General features: G+C 38.7%; 1 long non-coding RNA gene across 1 annotated transcript; it reads left to right on the top strand.

Moving 5' to 3' along the window:
- The first annotated feature begins 2,646 nt into the window (after positions 1-2,646).
- LOC128071321 (uncharacterized) lies at positions 2,647-20,499 on the top strand. Its single transcript, XR_008201818.1, has 3 exons — positions 2,647-2,699; positions 10,544-10,765; positions 20,406-20,499. It is a non-coding gene; the product is annotated as an uncharacterized LOC128071321 (long non-coding RNA).
- The last annotated feature ends 383 nt before the right edge of the window (positions 20,500-20,882 follow it).

Below are 20,882 nucleotides of genomic sequence, written 5' to 3'. Positions count from 1 at the left end.
CCTGAGCTGAGGATTGGAGACTGATCACCTCCTCTTGGCAGAGAACTCGAATTCTGGTTCTGGTCTGGTCTGATTTCTGGTAGGGCCAAGTTCCAGGCCTCCCTTCTCTGGAGGCCCAGGGAAAAGTCCCATAAGGCCTGAGTATCTGTAGGTGGCAGGAGACGACTGTAAGGCCACCCCTTTCGCCCTCTCCCGCCTCCTCCCCCTTCTTTCAACCTGGCTTCCTTTCCCTTGAAATCTTTGATGTCAGTACTTGGATCTTAAGTTCTGTGTCTCTATAGGAGGTTTTCTGAGAGACTGTATTCTTGTATTTAAGGGCTTCCCTGGTGGTGCAGAGGTTAAAGCATCTGCCTGCAAGGTGGGAGACCTAGGTTCGAGCCCTGGGTGGGAAAGATCCCCTGGAGAAAGAAATGGCAACCCACTCCCGTATTCTTGCCTGGAGAATCCCATGGACGGAGGAGCTTGGTGGGCTACAGTTCACGGGTCACAAAGAGTCAGACACGAGTGAGCGACTTCACTTTCACTTCTGAAGGCTGAACATTCCCTTGGAGATGTTTTGCAAGACTGAAGACCCTTTCAGTTTACTTCCCCCCTGCATCTCGTTTCTATTCTGTCTTTGGACTTTAGTTCCTCATCGCTTCTTTCTCTCTGATCTATGAAAGAACCTGGCATCCAGACCCCAATAAGATGGTTATTTTGAGGCGCTAGCTTGCCATCTTCTCGGTTGGTCTGCTCCCTGATTTAAAGTCTCTTCCTTGCCTCAGCACCTCGTCTCCTGGATTCATTGACCTACCTGTGGTGAGCAGAGCAAGCTTGCACCTGGTAAAAAAACAACAACAACAATATCAGTATCTATTAGTGTATCTGTTAATCTCCTGGTCTTGATAGAGAAGCTGGGTTAAGAGTATTTGGGAATTCTATTTTTGCAACAGTTTTAAGTATTTATTTTTATTTTTTAGTATTTAAAATGAAAAGTTTAAAACATTTAGATGAACACTAGGTGTGCAGGGAATATGGAAAGTGTGGGCCTTTCAGTTTACCTTCATGGCACTCAGTAATTGACTCCAACGGCAAATACAGGACTCCAGTTCACTTGGAGGTGAATGGTGGTGTGGGGCTTTGTTAGGCAAGAAGTTTCAGAAGAAAAGGAAAGCACGTGTTAAAAAAAAAAAAGCCTAAAATGGAGTCATGTGTCCCATAACAACAAACCAAGACTTAATTCCAGTTTAAATGTTTCTCAAGAAAAGATGCTCTTTAAACAAATCGATCTGAAATTTCCTGCTTGGCACCTGTGAGCTAATCTGCATGATAAGACCCCTGCCATTCCCTTCCCCTAAAAGATGTCCGGGCCTAAAACAATCGTTTCTTTTCTTTTGCTAATAACTTCCTTGTCCCACTTTCCTACTGCCTGTAAAAAACTTCCATTTTGTACAACCCTTTGGAGTAGCTACTTGGTAGATGGGATACTGCCGGATTCAGAAGTTGAATAAAGCCAATTAGTCCTCACATTTGGCTGAATTACTTGTGTATGTGTTTAACCACACATCTCGAAAAACAAGGGTTTCAGGGAAAGAAGAAAAACTGATGGACGCAGAACCTGGCTTTTTAATGTTCAACAGTAGTTCTCTCAATATATCTCTTGGAGAAGAATCAAGAAAAAACAATCGTGAGGGATCAGGTCATTTTTAAAGGTTCATCGCCCAACTCTCCCGCACAGGCAAGGGTGAGCAGAGAAGAATGGACCTCATGCCCCATCCCCGTGTTACACGGGAAAGCTGAGGTTATAATTACTGTCTGGGGTCACAATCTGTCAGAGCACTGGAGTCACAGGCGCCTCACAGCTACACACTTGGTGCTGAACAAATGGTCAGTTATCACACAAATACAACCAGATATTCGCTCTTAGGACACACAAGGACACAACCACAGAATGAGACACCTCCACATCTTTATACACAGTCACAATTTCACACCCAGTAAGGCACACACAGTCGCACAATCTGCTCACACTATGACACACAAAGCCACATAAAGATTCTCGCATCCTCAGCAGCCAGCGCGCAAAAACCCAAGGCTCTCTGGACACGCCCAGTCCCCGCCCCAGAGTCCCAGACCCCTCACCTTCTGCCTTCCCTTGGTCGCGTCCGGGTCCCTGCGGAGCTAAAGATCTCGCCACGACGTCAAGAGAGACCTAACGCTGGGCCACTGTGGACTCTGGGAAACGTAGTCCAGAGCTAGTTCAGCCACAGACAAGATGGCGTCCTCATACCCACAGGCTGGGCTTGGCCCGTTTGACACTGCCCTCGAAAGCCTTCAAAGAAAGGGGTTCCCTCTCCAAACCTTCCACCATGCCTGAATTTATCTTTCTCCAAGTCAGGATTACTCACTCTGAGAGCCTCATAATCACAGGAAGAGCCTGCCAAGTTGGCTGGGGGAAAGAGACAGAGAGACGTAGTGTCAACTAGCAAAGCCTTAAGGGAAATGTAGTCCAAGGCCGGGAAAGCGCGGTTGCTGTTGACAGAAGGTAATCAGATACCAGCCTGTGCTCGGCCACCGTGACCGTGCGGGCCGCGTCGTGAAGACTTCTGGGAGTGCTCACTCGCCCTCGGAGTGCGCAGGCGCAGCGCATCGAGTGGACATTTTGGTCTTTGTCCGCGGGTCAGTCCGGCCCCTGGGTCCACGTGGCGCGAAAATAGGAGGTGGGATGTGGGCGTCTTGGGCCGATGGGGTCGGGGAGGTTGAAGGGAAGGATTCCGGATCTATTGGGGTGCGGTGCGAGAGTGTGGAGTGGGTTTAAGAGCTGCTGGCCTACATGTAGGGTGGGGGTGGGGGCCTCTGGGGAGGGTTCGAGCGATGCGTGACCCTGAGTTTGACCGCAAATTTGACCGGATGTTTGAGATTGTTGAGGGAGAAACGGGGTACGGGATTGTATGGCTGCTTCTCAGAGATGTAGGAGACCGGCACTGAGAGAATAACATCCGAGCGGCACTTCCCTTGTCGAAAGTGCTGATGATTAACGGTGCCATCTTTCTGGAACATCTTCTTTACTTGAAGATTGAAGGTCTATCAAAGCTAAGTGGTAAATAATTTTAAAATGGGTTTTGGTATAAAAGTGCTTTTCCTTTTAATTGGGGAGAAGGCAAATCACTGGTTTTTTTTTTTAAACAATATTTTAAAGGATAATTTTGTTAGAGGGAGCCTGCTTCAAATGGTCTCCAATGTCCTGATCTTTGGGGTCCTTTAATAGGACTCCTGTTAAGTCTTAGAGTAAAATATCAGCGTTCCGTTTTTAGAAGCAGTGTCCTATTGCGCAGAAGCCGAGAACTGGGGATTCAAGGGTTTGAGGTTCTAGATTCGGCACTGTTATCTTCGTTCTTTGAAAAAACTAATTCCTGCAATGTTTATCCATGAATCTGGACCAGTTAAATATCCTGACTGCTAAATGCGTTTTCCCGGGTTATGGATTTTGTGAAGTAACAAAGGTACTTTTTCTGAGAAATCTCCTACAGTTATCCTTCTTGTATTTTAAATAATTGGGTACCAAATCAATACCTACACATCAGTAGCTTTCAGATAGGCAAACAACTGCCAGTTACAAGGTATGATAGAGGAAAATCAGTATTTACAACAACAGTTTTTTAAAATTGAGGAATAAGCTTAAGAAACTACCGGAAAAGAACTTTAAAATACTGCTGAAGGGCGTATTGTAAGATAGGAACAAAAATAGTGTTTTTCATGTTATCCCAATAAAAGTATCCACAAATTTTTTTTTTAGGAGGGGGACCTAGATTAAGCTGATTCTGGACTTCATATGGAAAAATAGACAAGCTAGAATAGCCAGTAAAACTCAAAAAGAAAAGCAGTTGGGGTGTGGGAACCCAACAGTAACATTTTAGCCTTTTTTTTTTTTGGCGCACTGCTGAGTTTGTTAGTTCCCCAGCCAGGGTGTGGATTGAACCCACACCCTGGGCAGTGAAAGCCCGGAGTCCTAACTGCTGGACTACCAGGGACTTCCCCTGATGGTATAACATTTTAAATCCTCAGAAATTAAAATAGTATTGGTATTAGAAGGAAACAGGCCTATGAAGGGTAATTCAGCAGTATATATAATAACTACTTTTCTTTTTGACCTAGTTATTTTACAGATGGAAATTCATTCTACAAATGTACCTGAATTTACATGAAGTGATACAGGTACAGTGTTTCACATAGGAAAAGATTAGGAACAATGCATGTCCATCAGTAGGAGATTGAATTTGAAAAAGAATGGCTAGGTCTATGGGCATAACTGAATTTCTTTGCTGTTCATCTTTAACTAACATGTCATTGATAGTCCACCTATACTCCAATATAAAATAACAATTTAAAAATACAGAAAGAGAGAAAAAAATTCCTCAGAAATAGAAATAGTATAGTTATTCTTACTGTTCCTGGTAAAAATTTCTGAAAGATTCAGATATGCAGATGCTCTTTTGAAATTGCTGTGTTTAAGCTTTTTTTTTTTGACATTTCCTTTTATAACTGGAATGAGGAAGTTAGAATTCTTTGTTCAGGTTACACTCATCTTTAGCAACTCATCACTGCCTCCTTTATGAGATTTTGTTCTTTGATTTCCATGATGGTTATTTTCCCATGGTTTCATGGTTAAGACAGAGCTTCTGGTGATATTTTTTACAGATCCTAATTGTGAGTTATTTTGGGTCAGACTACATCAGAGGTGATCTTCAAATTGCATACATAATAACATCAGGAGAGAAATATATGATTGATCCACCACTAGCGATTATATTTTCTCCTTTATGACCAAAATGTAATCTTTATGGTTTCATAATTTGCTCATTCTCGTCGATCATTTAATGAATGGTTTTAACACCAATAAATAATCCTTTAGCTGAATCAGCAGTAATTTCTTCAGGCTTGCAAAGTGATGATTTTCTAGTTTTTTCATTACTTTTACTTTTATTTGATTGGTACCTCAAATTGTATCAAATTTATCCTGTTTTTTTCTTCCTTAATCATCATTTTAAAGTTGTCCTCTTATAGCTAGGTTTCTTTCTGATAGTCATAGTATCACAGTTTTAGTCAGTGGGCCTTCCTTCTTGCTAACTCCTGTCTCATTTTAACTTGCCACCATTTAACTTTGAAAGCTTCTTCCACTCCAGGCCCACCTTGTACCTTTTCTCCCAAACTTGGAATTGGCCATTTCTCCAAGGAGCTCTGGTTCCTTTTACTGGAGAATGGTATTGGACACCAAGATCTGGATGCTAGATGCTCTCATTGCTGCAGAGGTAACATTGTTTCAAGGCCATTTCATAGACAGAATGAGTAAACCCATTTTTAAAAATCATGAGTTCATACTAGTATTTCTAATTCAGTTTAAATGTTTCAGGATTTTTACCTCAATAGCTCCTAATTGTATTTTATGGTAAAAAAATTTTGGAGTAGGTTAATACAAGTATGGGCTTATTTGCTTTACTCTGCAATTTCAAAATAACTGAAAATAGTTATAATAATGTTGGTAGTGTAATAACCATAAATGTACTGTATCCTGTGAAAATTTTCTTTGTGGCTGTTTTTGCCCTTCCACTGAGTACACTAAAGATGTAGAGTCAAAGTTCTCTGTTTTAAAGTCATTGGAAATAAATCCTTGTTTTGAGGAATTATGTTAATTTACAAGTTAATGCACAGTTGAGTTCATGTATTTCAATTTGTTTCCAGTTTAGGGACTGCTTTTTAAGAAATGAATTTGATTATATAAAAAAGTAGATAATGCATTTCAACAAAAACTCTATCTCATAGAGAGATCTCATTTTGCTCTCCTCCCTGTCACATTCATCTCTGTCCCAATTTTTTAAAAAATAGTTTTTTTTTGTTGTTTATCTTTCAAATAGAGTCTGTATTTGGTGGGCCATTCGTGTATATTTATTCTTCCCTCCTGTCCCCAGTCCTTATGTAAAAGATGGATTCTGTACATTCCTCTTTTTTGTCACTTCACAGTATATCCCGGAGATACCCTTTCTTAATCATATACATGATTTTTAACTGCCTTGTGTGTGTGTGTGTGTGTGTGTGTGTACTGTAGTTGATTCTGCTGTTGGACATTTGGGTTATTCCTAATCTTTTGCTGTTACTAATTACTTGGCAGTAATGAGTAATTTTTCACCTCTGTCATTTTGTGCTTATGAAAGGTTCTCCGGCGTTGGCAGGAGGATTCTTTACCACCACTAGCGCCACTTGGGAAGGCCCTTGATTATCTAAAGTGGATTGCTGCAAGTGGAATTGCACATAGGGCTAAGTAGTTTCTTAGCCCTTTTGTTCTTATCTGCAAGAACACTTCTCTTCCTAGAACCTTACCGTCAGAGTGTAGTGTTGAATGTTTTATTTTTTTGCCAAAAGTATGAGTGAAAATTGATATCTAAATGTAGATTTAATTTACATCTCTATTATGGGTGCGGTTGAGTACCTTTAAAGGCCACATGTACTTATAAGGGAACTGTCCATATCCTTTTCCTCGTTTTACTATAGAGTGCCTCTTCCTTCTAGGAACTGTTAAATTACATTAGAAAGGTTAGTCCTATGTGAGATGAGTTGCAGGTTTTTTTCACGTTTTAAATTTGTGTTTTGATATTGTTCAGTGGTTGTTTCTTTTTAAGAATCATGTGGAATCAGGAAGTTTTTGTTTTTATGTTAGATTTATCAGTTAGTTAAAATGATGTTAGTTAATTGGTCTTTTCATTTATGGTCATGCTGCTAAGTCACTTCAGTCGTGTCCGACTCTGTGCGACCCCATAGACAGCAGCCCACCAGGCTCCGCTGTCCCTGGGATTCTCCAGGCAAGAACACTGGAGTGGGTTGCCATTTCCTTCTCCAGTGCATCAAAGTGAAAAGTGAAAGTGAAGTCGCTCAGTTATATCTGACTCTTAGCGACCCCATGGATGGCAGCCTACCAGGCTCCTCCATCCATAGGATTCTCCAGGCAAGAGTACTGGAGTGGGGTGCCATTGCCTTCTCCCATTTATGGTCATAGAAAGCCTTTCTCACTCCAAGTTTCATCTTTACTTTCAAATCCTTACAGGGTTGTAATTTTTATGGGTTTTCATATCCTAGCATATGATATTTAGGTATGCATCCAGGTTTATATTTTTTTCCAGTAGGCTACCCAGTACTTCAACACCATTTATTAATGTTAAAAGACCTTTAACTCTACTATTTTAAGATTCTTTATTTTGATCATATAGTAAATTTTCATGTATTTGGTCTGTTTCTGGACTTTATATGCTCATCCATCTTCTAGTCTGTATTCATGTACCCATATTTATCTTTTTAGTGTGTGAGCTTTATGATTTTGTTTTAATATCTAGTATAGTTGGTCTCCTGTTATTGCTTATCTCTTTCAGTTTCTTAACTATTCTCATTTATTTTTCTATGTAAACTTTAGAATAAGCTTGTCCAGTTCTAGGAAAAAGCTAATTGATATTGCATTAAATTTTGTAAAATAATTTTAGGGAAAGGCACTATAGTGTTGGATATTCCTGTGTGTGTACATATTGTGTGTTGTATATATGCTAGTTTCCTTTTGGGTCTTGTAGAGTGTCTTAAAATTTTCTTCATATAAATTTTAGACACTTTTTACTTAATTTATTTCTAGGTCCTTTATTACATTGCTGTTATGAATGGAGTCTTTGTTGTGGTATATAATATAAAGCTTGTTGGTTTCTGTAAGTTAATTTTATTCCCTGCTCAACCTATTATTGTTTATAATTACATTTAAATGTAATTATTTAAAACGAGACTTTGGGCATCCTTATCTTTATTTAGAATTTAATAGAAATGCCCTCAATGTTTTTGCATTAGATAAGATGCTGGCTTTTGTGGTCAGATGTAGATTATGATGACCTATATGTGTAAATATTACTCCTCCTGCCTGGATCTCTGGGGGTGTGAGTAGAAATAAAAAGTTTAAAACTGAGACCACTGCCAAGCCTCATACAACAACCAGGAAAGATCACATTAATCAAGGAAATAAAAATCTCTCTAAACTCTGATAACTACAGTCTTTGAAATATCAAACAGAACAAAAATAAGATACCCATTCATATTCTGTTTTTCCATTTCCTGCTTTTGGGTGACCGTTTTGTAACTCACTTTCTCCATTTATCTTTTGTGTTCTTTTTATAGCTTTTGTTTGCTTAAAGTTTTTGTCTTTTTCAAAAAATAATTTTGTTACATTATTTTTCTTTTTTTATGTATTTGTGGCAGTAATTTTCAGGTGAGTTTAATTGTTGGAAAATTCTGCTGTTGATTGCCACTGTTTTTCTTAAAGCCTCCTTGTATAGACACAAAGTATTTGCCATGTTTGTAGGAGGTAGATTTTCCTAGACAAGTACCAGGAAAAGAGAAACATAGTAGCATTCTGTACTTCAAGGCTCTCCTGCCTCTTCTAGTGTTTAAAAGCTTCCTCCTGTTCTTTGGCTAGCTGACCCTAACTTGGTTGAGGCCGACCTCTATCTTTCTCTTTTCTGTTTCCCATAAATCTTCATAGTAGTTGCCTTCCAGGATGATGCATTTACTTTTAGAGGTTTCTAAATCTGGGGTCACCCCACGCCTAAGTGCTTTTTAAGTCTGTTCTGCTTCCCCTGCAGTCTTTTTCAGTTTAATCTAGGTTTTACTCTCATTGATTCTGTCTTAGAGTAAGACTCACTCTGTAAGGAAATATTAGCTGTGGATTTCTGAACTCGCTAAGTCCTTAGACTCTCCCTCAGCATTCCTAGTTCTTCATAGGCTTTTTTGCAACTCACTCTGTAGGCCCCCTATGTGGGTTTTCCTTTGGTAGAGATAACATGGAGTTTGGGTGTTGTTGGGTTTTTTTGTCATGAGTCTTGTTGATGACCACAGTTCTCACTCAGGGTGAATTCCTCATTCTGAGAATGAATCTTTCCTGGTTATTTCTGAAGTCTGCTACCTTAAGGAACTCTCACCATTATCTTAGTCTCTCTTGCTACGCTGTCACACATTATTGTCCTTCCTGTACCACCTCTGCTATTTTAGGTTTTGGGGCCACACTGACATATAATTTAGAGTTAAATTCTCTCTACTACTTTCAGTACAGGTGTAATGTATGGGTAGCTGCTTGCCCCTTACTCTCCTCTTCCCATTAACCCATTTTGCTTAATATTTTGTATGGTTTTAAGGAAAAGTACTTAAAAGATTGAAACTAAGCAGTCACCTTGCTCCTGTGAAATGTTTCCTTGTCTCCTTGACCATTGGTGTTCCTAGGATTCTGTCCTTGACCATTCACATACTGTGTATGTTCTCTATAAGCAATCACATAACATTCCACCTATCTTCTGCAGCAGTTATAGTCTGACAGCTGACAGATTGCCATTTCCATTCTAGGCTGTTCTGAGCTCCCTGTTTATGTATGCAGTTGCCTAATGGATATATTTGCCTGCATGTTCCTTAGAAACCTGACACTCTGAATGTCCAGATCAAACTTGATCTTCTTGCAGGTTGTTTCTAGGCAGCCCACACTCTCATGTTTATCTCTGTGTACATTACTATTTAAGTCATGCTCTGAGCCTTCCATCTGCCATACCCCAGTACAAGTTGGTGACTGTGCTTTTTCACCATGCATGGTAGATAGAGTGTATAAGTAGTAACTTGTATTTTTTAGGATTTTGCTTTTTTTTTTTTAAGTAATTTCAACTTTATAGAAAAGCTGCACGTACCCTTTCTAGAGAAGAGTGCAATGTACAGAGAAGTCCCATATACACTTTACCCAAATTCACCATTTACTTTTTAAATTGCCTTATTTTTCCTTCTCTAATTCTCCAGAAATGTGTAGGTTCTTTTGCACTATTTGAGACTAAGTTGTATACTGCTCCCTTTATCTATAAATACTTCAGCATAAATTTTCTAAGAACAAGGACATTCTTATACATCATCGTGGTATAGTAATCAAAATCAGAAAATATAATATTAATACTATTATTTCAAAGTCTATATTCAGATTTTTGTCTATTGTTCCAATAATGTTCATAACTCTTTGTTGTTGTTGTTTTGAATGTGTGGGTGAACATATTTATGGGACATTTTTAATATATAGTTTCATTTAGAGTATATTGCAATCAAATATTAGGAATCCAGGAACGCTTTTTCAGTTTTTGTTCCTAAATACTGTTAAGAACAACTTTATCCATGTGACTTAGTTGTGATAGGCATATGTTGTTCTAGATAATGAATATTAAATTTCATCCAAGAGTCAGGGTCACAGTTAAAATCATACTTAGGAACCTACGTAGAAGTGTGGTGCTAGAGAATAGTAGCAGCCAGTCATGTAAGATGTGAACAGCTTTTCTTATGTAAGTCAAATTCTCAAAATGAATTGCCCCTTTCTTCCTCCATTTCTCAGTGTGTGGAGCCTTAAATGGTTTAATGGGTATATGGCTTTGAAATTCTGGATCCAGATAGTACCTTTTCTCATATAGTTGTATATGCTTTAATCTCTTAAGGCAAAAAGTTATTACTTTATTCTTTTTCACAGGGTCACTTCCTTGTGCACCGTCCTCATCCTTCAGAAGGCCGGGAGGCCCCAGGGCTCAGCCAAGTTCTAGGAGAGAACTTTGGCTCCAGCATTAACATTCTAGTGCTGTGTCATTTCCCCAGTAGCAGGTTGTGAACTGATCAGGCTGGATGTGATCCTCTGTTGAAGCACGAAGACGAACTCTGGATGGTGGAGAAAGAAGTGGAAAGGAAGTTTGTTCAGGTGAGTGCATCACAACCAGGCACATCACAATTGTTCAGTCAGCGCTTCTGAAAAGCTTTGTTACCAGCCCTAGTCTTAGAGTGAGTCTTTAGAAACCTGAAGGACATTTCCAGTCATTATTTTTTCTTTTAGTAGTCGATCCCTTTAATCAGATTCTAGAGGGCCAGGTGCCCTTCTTATTTTTATTCTGCGTGTCAGCCCTTCACACTTCATTCCCTCTGCCTCTCTGTGATTGCTCTGTCTTCCATGATAGCCTCGGTCTCATATCTCCTGGTGTGTATAGTCTCTTTTCCTTGTGAGTTGTCTTTTAATGTTAGGTTTACATATTGTCTGATATTTAGTTTCCTTTTTGCTGCTGCTGCTGCTAAGTCGCTTCAGTTGTGTCCGACTCTGTGCGACCCCAGAGATGGCAGCCTACCAGGCTCTTCTGTCCCTGGGATTCTCCAGGCAAGAACACTGGAGTGGGTTGCCATTTCCTTCTCCAATGCATGACAGTGAAAAGTAAAAATGAAGTTGTTCAATTGTGTCCGACTCTTTGCGATCCCATGGACTGCAGCCCGCCAGGCTCCTCTGTCCATGGGATTTTCCAAGCAAGAGTACTGGAATGGGGTGCCATTGCCTTCTCCAGTTTCCTTTTTATTACTTACCAATTTCTCTCATTTTTCAGTGGTTAAATGCTTCAGCATCCTATTTTACATCTGTAATCACACTTCCTGTTGTCTTCTTATCTAGTTCCCCTATTATTGTATCAATAAACTCCTGCCTCCTTCCCTTCTGCCCCAGTGTACCTCTTTTCAGAAGTTTCTGCTGTAGAAATCAGTTCTGCTTTTTTGCTATGTGTGTGTGTATAGATGAATGGATGGATGAGTCTGTATTTATTATTTAACACAGTACATGAATTTGTAAAAAATTTTTGAACATCAGTGAAAATATCTGACCTTTGGTCCTATAGTTCTTTCTCAAAGCTGCAATCACTTAAGAGTTTCACATGGATTCTTCTTGAGGTAGTCTGTGGATAAATAAGCATATATTAATGTATCTGTGGTACAAATACAAATATATATATAAGCACTCAGTCTTTTCATTTAAATGATGGTATGTATTCTATTGTGTACATAGTTTTCTTCTTTTCTCCATCAACACTTAATTCATTTAACCTGCCTCTAATGGACATTTAGGTTGTTTCCAGACTTGTGTGAGTGAAGATGCAAGTCAGTATACTTGTTTATATTGCTTTGCAGAGATGTGCAGATACAGTTACATCCTAATTTAAGTAGAAATGCTCAGTCAAAGTTAAGTTTATTTATAGATTTGATAGAAATAGGCACATTGTTCTGAAAAGAAGTAAACCAATTTACATGTCTACCAACATGGTATATTGATATATTCAATAAGTATTTCCTGCATGATTTATATTTAGCACCATTTCAGGTACTAGGGAAATGTTAGTGAACCAAGCAGTCAAAAATTCCTCCCTCTTGAGGTCTACATTCTAATTGGGGAAGACAGACTATGAGTAAATAGGTAAAAAATGTATTCTATGAGATGGTGGTGAGTCCTATGAAGAAGAATAAAGCAAGGAAAACTTGCATAGTGAGGGCCAGTTGGAGGTTATAACTTTAAATAAGTTAGGGAAAGGTCTCATTAAGAGAGTAACATTTAAGAGTATGAGAGTGCAGTATGCAGTATTTGGTGGAAGAGCATTCAGCCAAAAGGAACAAAAAGTCTTAAAAGCCCTGAGGCTGGAGCTTCCTCTTAAAGAAATAGTGATGAGGGCAGTGGGCTTGAGCAGAGTGATAAAGGGTTTGGTTAGGTAACAGGCCAAATCAAAGACTTTGGCCTTTATTCTGAGTGATTTGAGAGGCCATCAAAGGTTTTTGAGGTGAGGAGTGAAAAGATCAGAATTAAATTTGAGCCGCTATAAAGAAATATAGTATAGGGGGCCAAGGCTAGGAGATTAATGTGAGTGATCACTACTGCAGTGATCTAGGTAATAGTTAAAGGAATAGTTGAAAGATTGACTAATTATATGTTGGATATGAGAGAAAGAGAAGTTACTGACGACTTAACTAGACGAGGATGAGACAAGAAGACTTCAGGAATTTTGGGAGACCGAGCAAGGATTTTCTTATGGACTTGTTAATTGTGTCCTGTCTACCTATCCATCATCTAAGTGCATATTCAGGTAGGCAGTCAGGAATCTAGGGAGCTGGAAAGTCAGGAATTTAGGGAACCTAGAAAGTTGAGATGTATATTTTGCTATACTGACAAGCTGCTTTAATCAGTGGTGGTGTCTGTATATCCTTGCTCAGTTCTACTTTTCTTACCACTCAGAGATGCCATTGTGTCCAAGTCTCCTGCATCCAGCCTGCATTCCTAGATTCTGTTGTTAGAAACTAGGAGGTGGTGATGTGACCCCCTGAGACTGTGCCGTTTGATTTTGGAGAGTGTTGTGCATAAGAGCTCTTCCTAAAAACAGCAGTGACAGCTGCCTACTCATATTCTTCCTAGTAGGACATTAGAATTATAGCTATTTCCTACTTTTACCAACAATGCAGTTTTTCCTTTTTGTCTTTATCTTTCTCCTTCTCAGACAAAGTGAGCAGAGATGTCTTTTTGGTTTTTTTGGCTGTACTTTGAGGCTTATGGGACCTTAGTTCCCCAGCCAGGGATTGAACCTGGGCCCTTGGCAGTGAGAGGGCGGAGTCCTAACCCCTGGACCATCAGGGAAATCCCAACATGTCTTTATTTTACCGTTTTAGAGGAAAAGATCTGCTTATGATTGAGTCACTCTTCTAGGAGTTCTTTCCAGATTCAGCTTTATGGGTGCTTTTGTTGCTTTATCTAAGTGTTTCCCCATCTTTTGCTTTTTTCTCCCCCTTCACTCTATCCTCTTATTGGACATGTCTTCTGGAATTCTGCATTCTGCCTTTCCTCTTTCCTTTTATAAATTAATTCTCAGAAATGACTCATTCATTCTGAAGTTAGAAGTAAAAGGAAAGTAAAGTGAAGTCGCTCAGTTGTGTGTTGACTCTTTGCGATGCCTACCAGGCTTCTCCATCCATGGGATTTTCCACACAAGAGTACTGGAGTAGGTTGCCATTTCCTTCTCCAGGGGATCTTCCCAACCCAGGTCTCCCCCATTGTAGGGCAGATACTTTACCATCTGAGCCACCAGGGAAGTCCCAAGCTTTCTATAAATATCTTTATTTTTCCACTTCCAGCCTTTCTGTCTTGTCCACCATAATTTTACCTATTTATGGGATAAACAATTATCCAATTGTGACTTCATTTTCATTGTGTTAGACAGAGGTTTCAGCTCATTATTTCAGGTCCAGATGTCACATCAAATTAGGTCTAGATCATTTCCTTTCTCTTGGTCCTTGTGACATGGTCAGTCAAGCCTTTTAAAAGATACAGTTTAATCAGGAGAGGACATATTAAGCCTGTGGGTGTAATGTGAACATATTTCCTTCTCTATATAAAATTATTTGAATCTTGGCCTTTGATTATAAAATTCCCTACTTTTTCATTTCCTGATTATTTAAACCTGTTATTTAATTCCTCTTCTATCGATCTACCATATGATTGTCCATCCTGCTTCACATTTTGCACAGAAATTCAAAAGTCTGTAGTAAACATCTTACATGTTTTTTACTTTTATGTGTGGAATCTATCATATGGATCTGTTGAAAGGAAGGGCAGTATTTTATTTTTTCTGTCTGAAATTTTGATTACACATGCAGTAACTTATTAAATAGTCTGAATTATTGTAGAAAGATTTTTTTAGATCTGTTCTTAACATCTTCAAACAGTAAAAACATTGAAAGAAGAGTACATTGATCTACTGTATATCCACCACATAGATTCAGTAATATGTATTTTGCCATGTTTGATGTATCTGTTTCCTAGTGCATGAGTATTGTGTGCATTGAAACAGCATGACATTTAACTCCTAAATAATGAAGTTTGCATTTTCTAAAAATAATGTTAACGGGGGGGGTCCGCATAACAGAAATACTGTTATCATACCTTCAGTTCACTTCAGTCACTCAGTTGTGTCTGACTCTTTGCAACCCCATGAACTGCAGCACGCCAGGCCTCCCTGTCCATCACCAACTCCTGGAGTTTACCCAAACCCATGTCCACTGAGTTGGTGATGCCATCCAACCATCTCATCCTCTGTCATCCCCTTCTCCTCCAACCTTCAATCTTTCCCAGCATCAGGGTCTTTTCAAATGAGTCAGCTCTTCACATCAGGTGGCCAAAGTATTGGAGCTTCAGCTTCAACATCAGTCCTAACAGTGAACACCCAGGGCTGATCTCCTTTAGGATGGACTGGTTGGATCTCCTTGCAGTCCAAGAGATTCTCAAGAGTTTTCTCCAACACCACAGTTCAAAAGCATCAAGTCCTTGGCACTCAGTCTTCTTTATAGTCCAGCTCTCATATCCATACATGACTACTGGGAAAACCATAGCCTTGACTATACGGACCTTTGTTTGACAAAGTAATGTCTCTGCTTTTTAATATGCTGTCTAGGTTGGTCATAACTTTCCTTCCAAGGAGTAAGCGTCATTTAATTTCATGGCTGCAATCACCATCTGCAGTGATTTCGGAGCCCCCCAAAATAAAGTCAACCACTGTTTCCACTGTTTCCCTATACTTTAGATGATTAATATTATGTAATAATATTTAGATTTCCCCAGTTGCCTCCAAAATACCTTGTATAGCTTTTTTGTCTTTAATGCCAGAATCCAGTCAAGGTTTAAATGTTGGATCTGGTTATTGTCTTTTTAATCTTTAAATGGTAAACTGTCCTCTCCTTTATTTCCCCCTTGATTTTGCCCCTTGTATTTAAAAAAATTGTCAGCCATCCAAAGAAAAAAGGAGTACAGCCATTACTGCAGTCCAGCATCTCAGATTATAGTTAGTATACTGACTTAGCTATGCAGAAATTTGGGTTTAGAAATACTTCATATGAAACACTTATTTTAAGAAAAGTGAAGTGTGATTGTGAATAGAAGTTAAGGGAAAGATGTTTAGAAGTACAAGACAAGATTGGAGAAGTCTTTAGGAGCCTGTTACTGGAGCTGATTCCAGGAGGTTCTATAGATTATAAGAAGCCTAAGATATAGGAAGGGGTTGGGTTAAACCGAGGGATATAAGGAACGTAATATGCCTAACTGTGATTCATTGATTGCATACCTAACATGCTTGGTAGGCTTTTTCTCAGGGCCTCTGAACTTAACCATTACTTAGAATGCTCTTCCTCCACACATCTGTAAGGATCACTCTCTTTGTTCCTTCAGGTCATGAATCTTAACCTTCTCAGAAGCTGTTCTGTCTGAAACTATAACTCTTTATCCATTCCCTAATTTTCTTCCATAGCAGTTAAAACTTGTTAACAAACCTTCTCTTTTTTTTTTTTTTCTGTCCACTAGAATGTAAACTTGATGGGTGCAGAAAGTTTTGTCAGTGTTGTTCAGTGCTTTTTATCCTTGGAGCTTAGAACTATGCCAGACTCACAGTAAGAAGAAGGTAGAAGAAGGTATTTGTTGAATGAATAATGAGAAATGTTTTGAGCATCAATTCCCAAACTTTTTGGTCTTAGGAACTCTTCACATTTTCTTTTTTAATTAAAAAAACAGCTTTATTGAGATGTATTTCAGATAACATAAAATTTACCCTTTTGGGAATATACAGTTCAGTGTTTTTTAGTATATTCACAAAGTTGTGTAATTATCACCATTATCACATTTTCCTCATCACAGAATGTAACCCATTACCCATGAACAGTAGCATTTATAGTCAGTCCTAAAACTTGAGGCCCTCCAAAGGGCTTTGGTTTATTATGTGGACGTTTATGTTTATTTAATGTAAAATTGAGAAACTTTTGAAAACATTTATTAATTTAAAAAACTCAAATAATAATCTCATTACAGATAAATTTACTTAAATTACAATTCTTTTTTTTTTTTAATTTACTTAAATTACAATTCTTAAGTAACAGTTTTCCGAAATAAGAGTTTAGTGAGAAGAGTGGCATTGTTTGCATGTTTGTGGAGCAGTGTTTTAATAGCCTTTTCAGATAATTGTGAATATTCTTTGGTACTATACTAACACTTCACAAGTGGTAATTTTTTCAAGATTAGCCACAATGTGAAATTTGAAATTATAACAGATTTTTCTGTTCTCTTACACAGTATCCATTTATCTTAAACTTTGAATGGATTTCTGACCCATGCGTGATTTTGTAACATCATGCATTATGTGCTTAGTTGCTCAGTTGTGTCTGACTCTTTGTGATCCCGTGGACTGTAGCCCACCAGGCTCCTCTGTCCATGGGGATTCTCCAGGCAAGAATACTGGAGTGGGCTGCCATGCCCTCCTCCAGGGGATCATCCCAATCCAGGGATTGAACTCAGGTGTCCCACATTGCAGGCAGATACTTTACCCTCTGAGCCACCAGGGAAACCCATCATGCACTAGCCAGTTGAACTGCAGCTCTTTCAAATGTTGACATGGGGACCTTCCTGGGTGACTTAGCTGGTAAAGAACCTGCTTGCCAGTGCAGGAGACACAAGAGATCACCAGTTCAATCCCTGGGTCAGGAAGATCCTCTGGAGAAGGAAATGGCAACTTGCTTCTGTATGCTTGCCTGGAAAATTCCATGGACAGAGGAGTCTGGTGGGCTACAGTCCATGGGGTTGCAAAGAGTCAGACACGACTGAACACACAAGTGTTGATGTAACTCATACAATATCAAAACGTCATATTTTGTTAACATTACCAGTCTCATTAGAAAAGTCTTTGGAAGTTTCAATCACATGGTGGAGGAAACAGGTTTTCCAAAATCCTGATTTTTACTTCTGTTTGAGAACTTAAATTCTATCATTGGCAGCATATACTATCAATTATTTTCCTTGAGATGATTCTCTTTTTGTCTGAAGAAAGTTTGTGCCAAACAATGCCCAAGTCTTAATAACCATAGTTGGTAAAGCATTTATTAATTGTTTAAAGCAAATTAATGGTACAGCATGAAATAAAGTAAAAAATGGTGCTTCATGGGTAAAGTGGCTAGGTTTAGCTCACAACTTAATTTGTTTGCCCAAGTGCTTTCCCTTGAGACAACTGTCATCCTCTTGTGTACAACAGAAGTATATGTGTATATGTATAAAATTAATATTCTTTATAGTTTTTGCTTTTCATGGATTTGATACTCACTACACTTTTTGTTTGCTTGATTTTCCTATACTAAAGCACAGATTTCCTATTCAGAATAGTTCAAAGCCTTCTCAGTACTAGTTTCCACGTTGTTACATGCATTGGGAAATCTCCATTTTTCCCTTTGGGGACAATAAGTCTAGAATTCTTGTCCTCTTACTTCAGTGTAGACCAGGCTGTACTCTGACCTGATAGTCATCTCTTACCTTGTAGCTTTTCATCACTATTAACATAGAAATGACTTCATTTTTTACCCCCCTGTACATCCCCTCATTTTTGGATTCTATATCTGTTACCATCTCTGTCTACTGATTTTGGTGGAACACATCTTCTAATAGCATCCTGGGAGAAGAGGTGCATTTTGGGCATTTGCATAACTGAAAAATGCCTGTACTTGACTGTCTCATTAGATTGATAGTCTAAGCTTAGATTTTTTTCAATCAGAATTCTGTCTTCTAGCTTCCTGTCATTCTGTTGGGAAATTTTATTCTCTTTTCTTTGAATGATGTATGTTCTTTCTTTTGAAAGCATTTTTTGCCTCCTTGCTGTTTTGAAATGTCCCAGTAATGTGTCTAGATATTCATCTTTTATTATTCATTGTGCAGGGTACCAAGTGCACCTTTCAAGACGTCTGGAGAGTCATGACTTAGAGGAGAGGACATTTTTTTGTTCTTTGAATATTTCCTCTAAGCCAGTTTCCCCCTTTCATTTTCTGGAACTTCTTTTACTTGGCTATTTTATTACTTTGGTTTATCCTTCAATGTGTCTTCTTATAACTTCTATCAGGAAATGACAGTTGTCACCTGTGCTTATATGTCATTGACCAAACAAGGCACCTGGCCATGCCTGAGTTTGCTAGAGTGAAGCAGTGCAATCCTTCTGCACTATGGAAACCCTGTTATTGGTGAATGGTAATACAGTTACCCTTACCTTACCTCTCACCCCACCCCATTGTCCCCAGTCTTAGTTTCTGAGGGAACTTTTTCTGTTTCTTGCTTCCAGAATGCTGTTACTGTTTCACTGATAAAATATCTTCTCATAACTGTCTGCAGTTGGTTTCAGGGTTTTGTTTGCTGTGCCTTACCTTTATTTCCTTAGAGTTTCTTACTGTCTTTCAATGTTGATCTTTCATGTTAGTGGGGTTTCTCTCCTGTGTGTGGAGTATTGGCTAAACAGTCATGTTTAAGAGTGATTCACTAAAAGGTAAGCTCTTTTGTTCCTGGGTGCTTCTAGTCAGTGGATAAAGAGTAGAGCCTAGAATGCCTCATGGACTTGGGGGTCTCCTTCTGAGTTACACTGTCTTACTCTCATGATCAGATGTGGCCAGGTCCTTTGTTTCACCAGAAAAAAATGACCACAAATAAGTATCATCTTAGATGGGAGGCATCCTATTTAAGTTTTTCACTGGCCTTTTAGTTTGTCCAGAAAAGGGTCCTTTCATATCCTACTCAAAGTTTCCAACACTTTTGGCATCAACTACAGAATGGAGCTGGGGTCTCACCATATTACATATACATCCCATTGCTTTCAGTATAGCACCTGTCATCTCATTTGTTGAGTGTCCCTGAGACTGAGGCTTCTGTGATTAAATTCCTGCAAAGAATAACTTTGACTTTGTGAAAGGAGTGGCCCTTTGTCCTCATGACTGACAGTAAGGGGCCAGCTGCAACTTAAACAAATTTTATTTTTACAGCAAATACTATTCCTTCTTTTGAGGTGCTTAAAATTTCCCTTCATTTTCTGAGTCTTTATGATATTTTGTGGCACAGGTTTGCTTGCTTAACCTCATTGTCCTCTTCTGCAGTGCCTTTATGTTATTTGAACTTCCTCAGCTCTTCTGTCGAAAATCCTCCATGTACTTTGTTATTAAAAAAAATGTTAATACCTGTGTGTATTGATGTTGCCTGTCATTCTTCTTTCTTGTGAGTTTGTGCCATTTTCCCTTTTCTTGTCCTTTGAATGGAATTTTAGAAGGAAGCAGTTGGCTTTTCCTTTCTCTTTTTCAGAATCCCTGGTAGACTTTCTCAATTTTATGTGGTTATCTTTTTATCCTGTTTGTTAATCCCTCATTTTTTGTTATATTCAATTTGCTGGATTATGAAGTTGTTATTTTTCAAGAGTTTTCTGAGCTGTTTGTATATATGTGAATGTTTAATTTTCAACCAGGTGTCCTATTCAAGGGTTTCCATCTCAAATTTAGTTGAAGACATTGATCATGAGGATTCTTTCATACTTTGAGCTAGTTCATCCCCCAAAGCACAATCTGAAATTTCATTACTAATAATGGGAAAATTCATAAATAATGATAACATAAAGCTAACATTTATGGGTGCTTACCATGTGCCAGCCACAGTTCTAAGCACGTTATACACTGACTGCTTTAAATGATGATTCTTTGTACTCCATTTTATTTAGAAGAAGCTTGAGAAGATGATGAACAGATAGATTGGCAACAAGACTTGGGAGACAAGTTGCATCCAGCTTCAATAAAGTACAGACAGAAAAAAGCAGTGACTAAGAAAATTGGAAAAGTGCTTCCTTTGATATCAGACTATCTTTTAAGGCAACAGCCTTTTCAACCTAGAGTTTGAAACACAATTTAGAGTTAGTTGTGTAGGAAAGAATCATCGATTTAAATAGTGTGGAAATCTTCCACAGCTTACTCCTTGTAGTGATAACCCTTTTTGTAAAAGGGTATAAAATCAGTGTGGAAATGCCTTCATTAAAAATTTGAACCCCACATGATATCAGAGCATTCATACTGGAGAGAAAACCTATGAATTTGCTGAATGTGGGAAAACTTTCATTTGTATGTTGCACCTCATTCAATGTTGAAGTCAGGCTGGAGAGAAATCCTGTGCTTCTAAAGAATATTGAAAATCCTTTACCTAG

Source organism: Budorcas taxicolor, unplaced genomic scaffold, assembly GCF_023091745.1.
Source record: "Budorcas taxicolor isolate Tak-1 unplaced genomic scaffold, Takin1.1 scaffold350, whole genome shotgun sequence".
Taxonomy (NCBI): Eukaryota; Metazoa; Chordata; class Mammalia; order Artiodactyla; family Bovidae; genus Budorcas; species Budorcas taxicolor.
The sequence above is the reverse complement of the archived record's forward strand: the minus strand, read 5'-3'. Positions and strand labels throughout refer to the sequence as shown.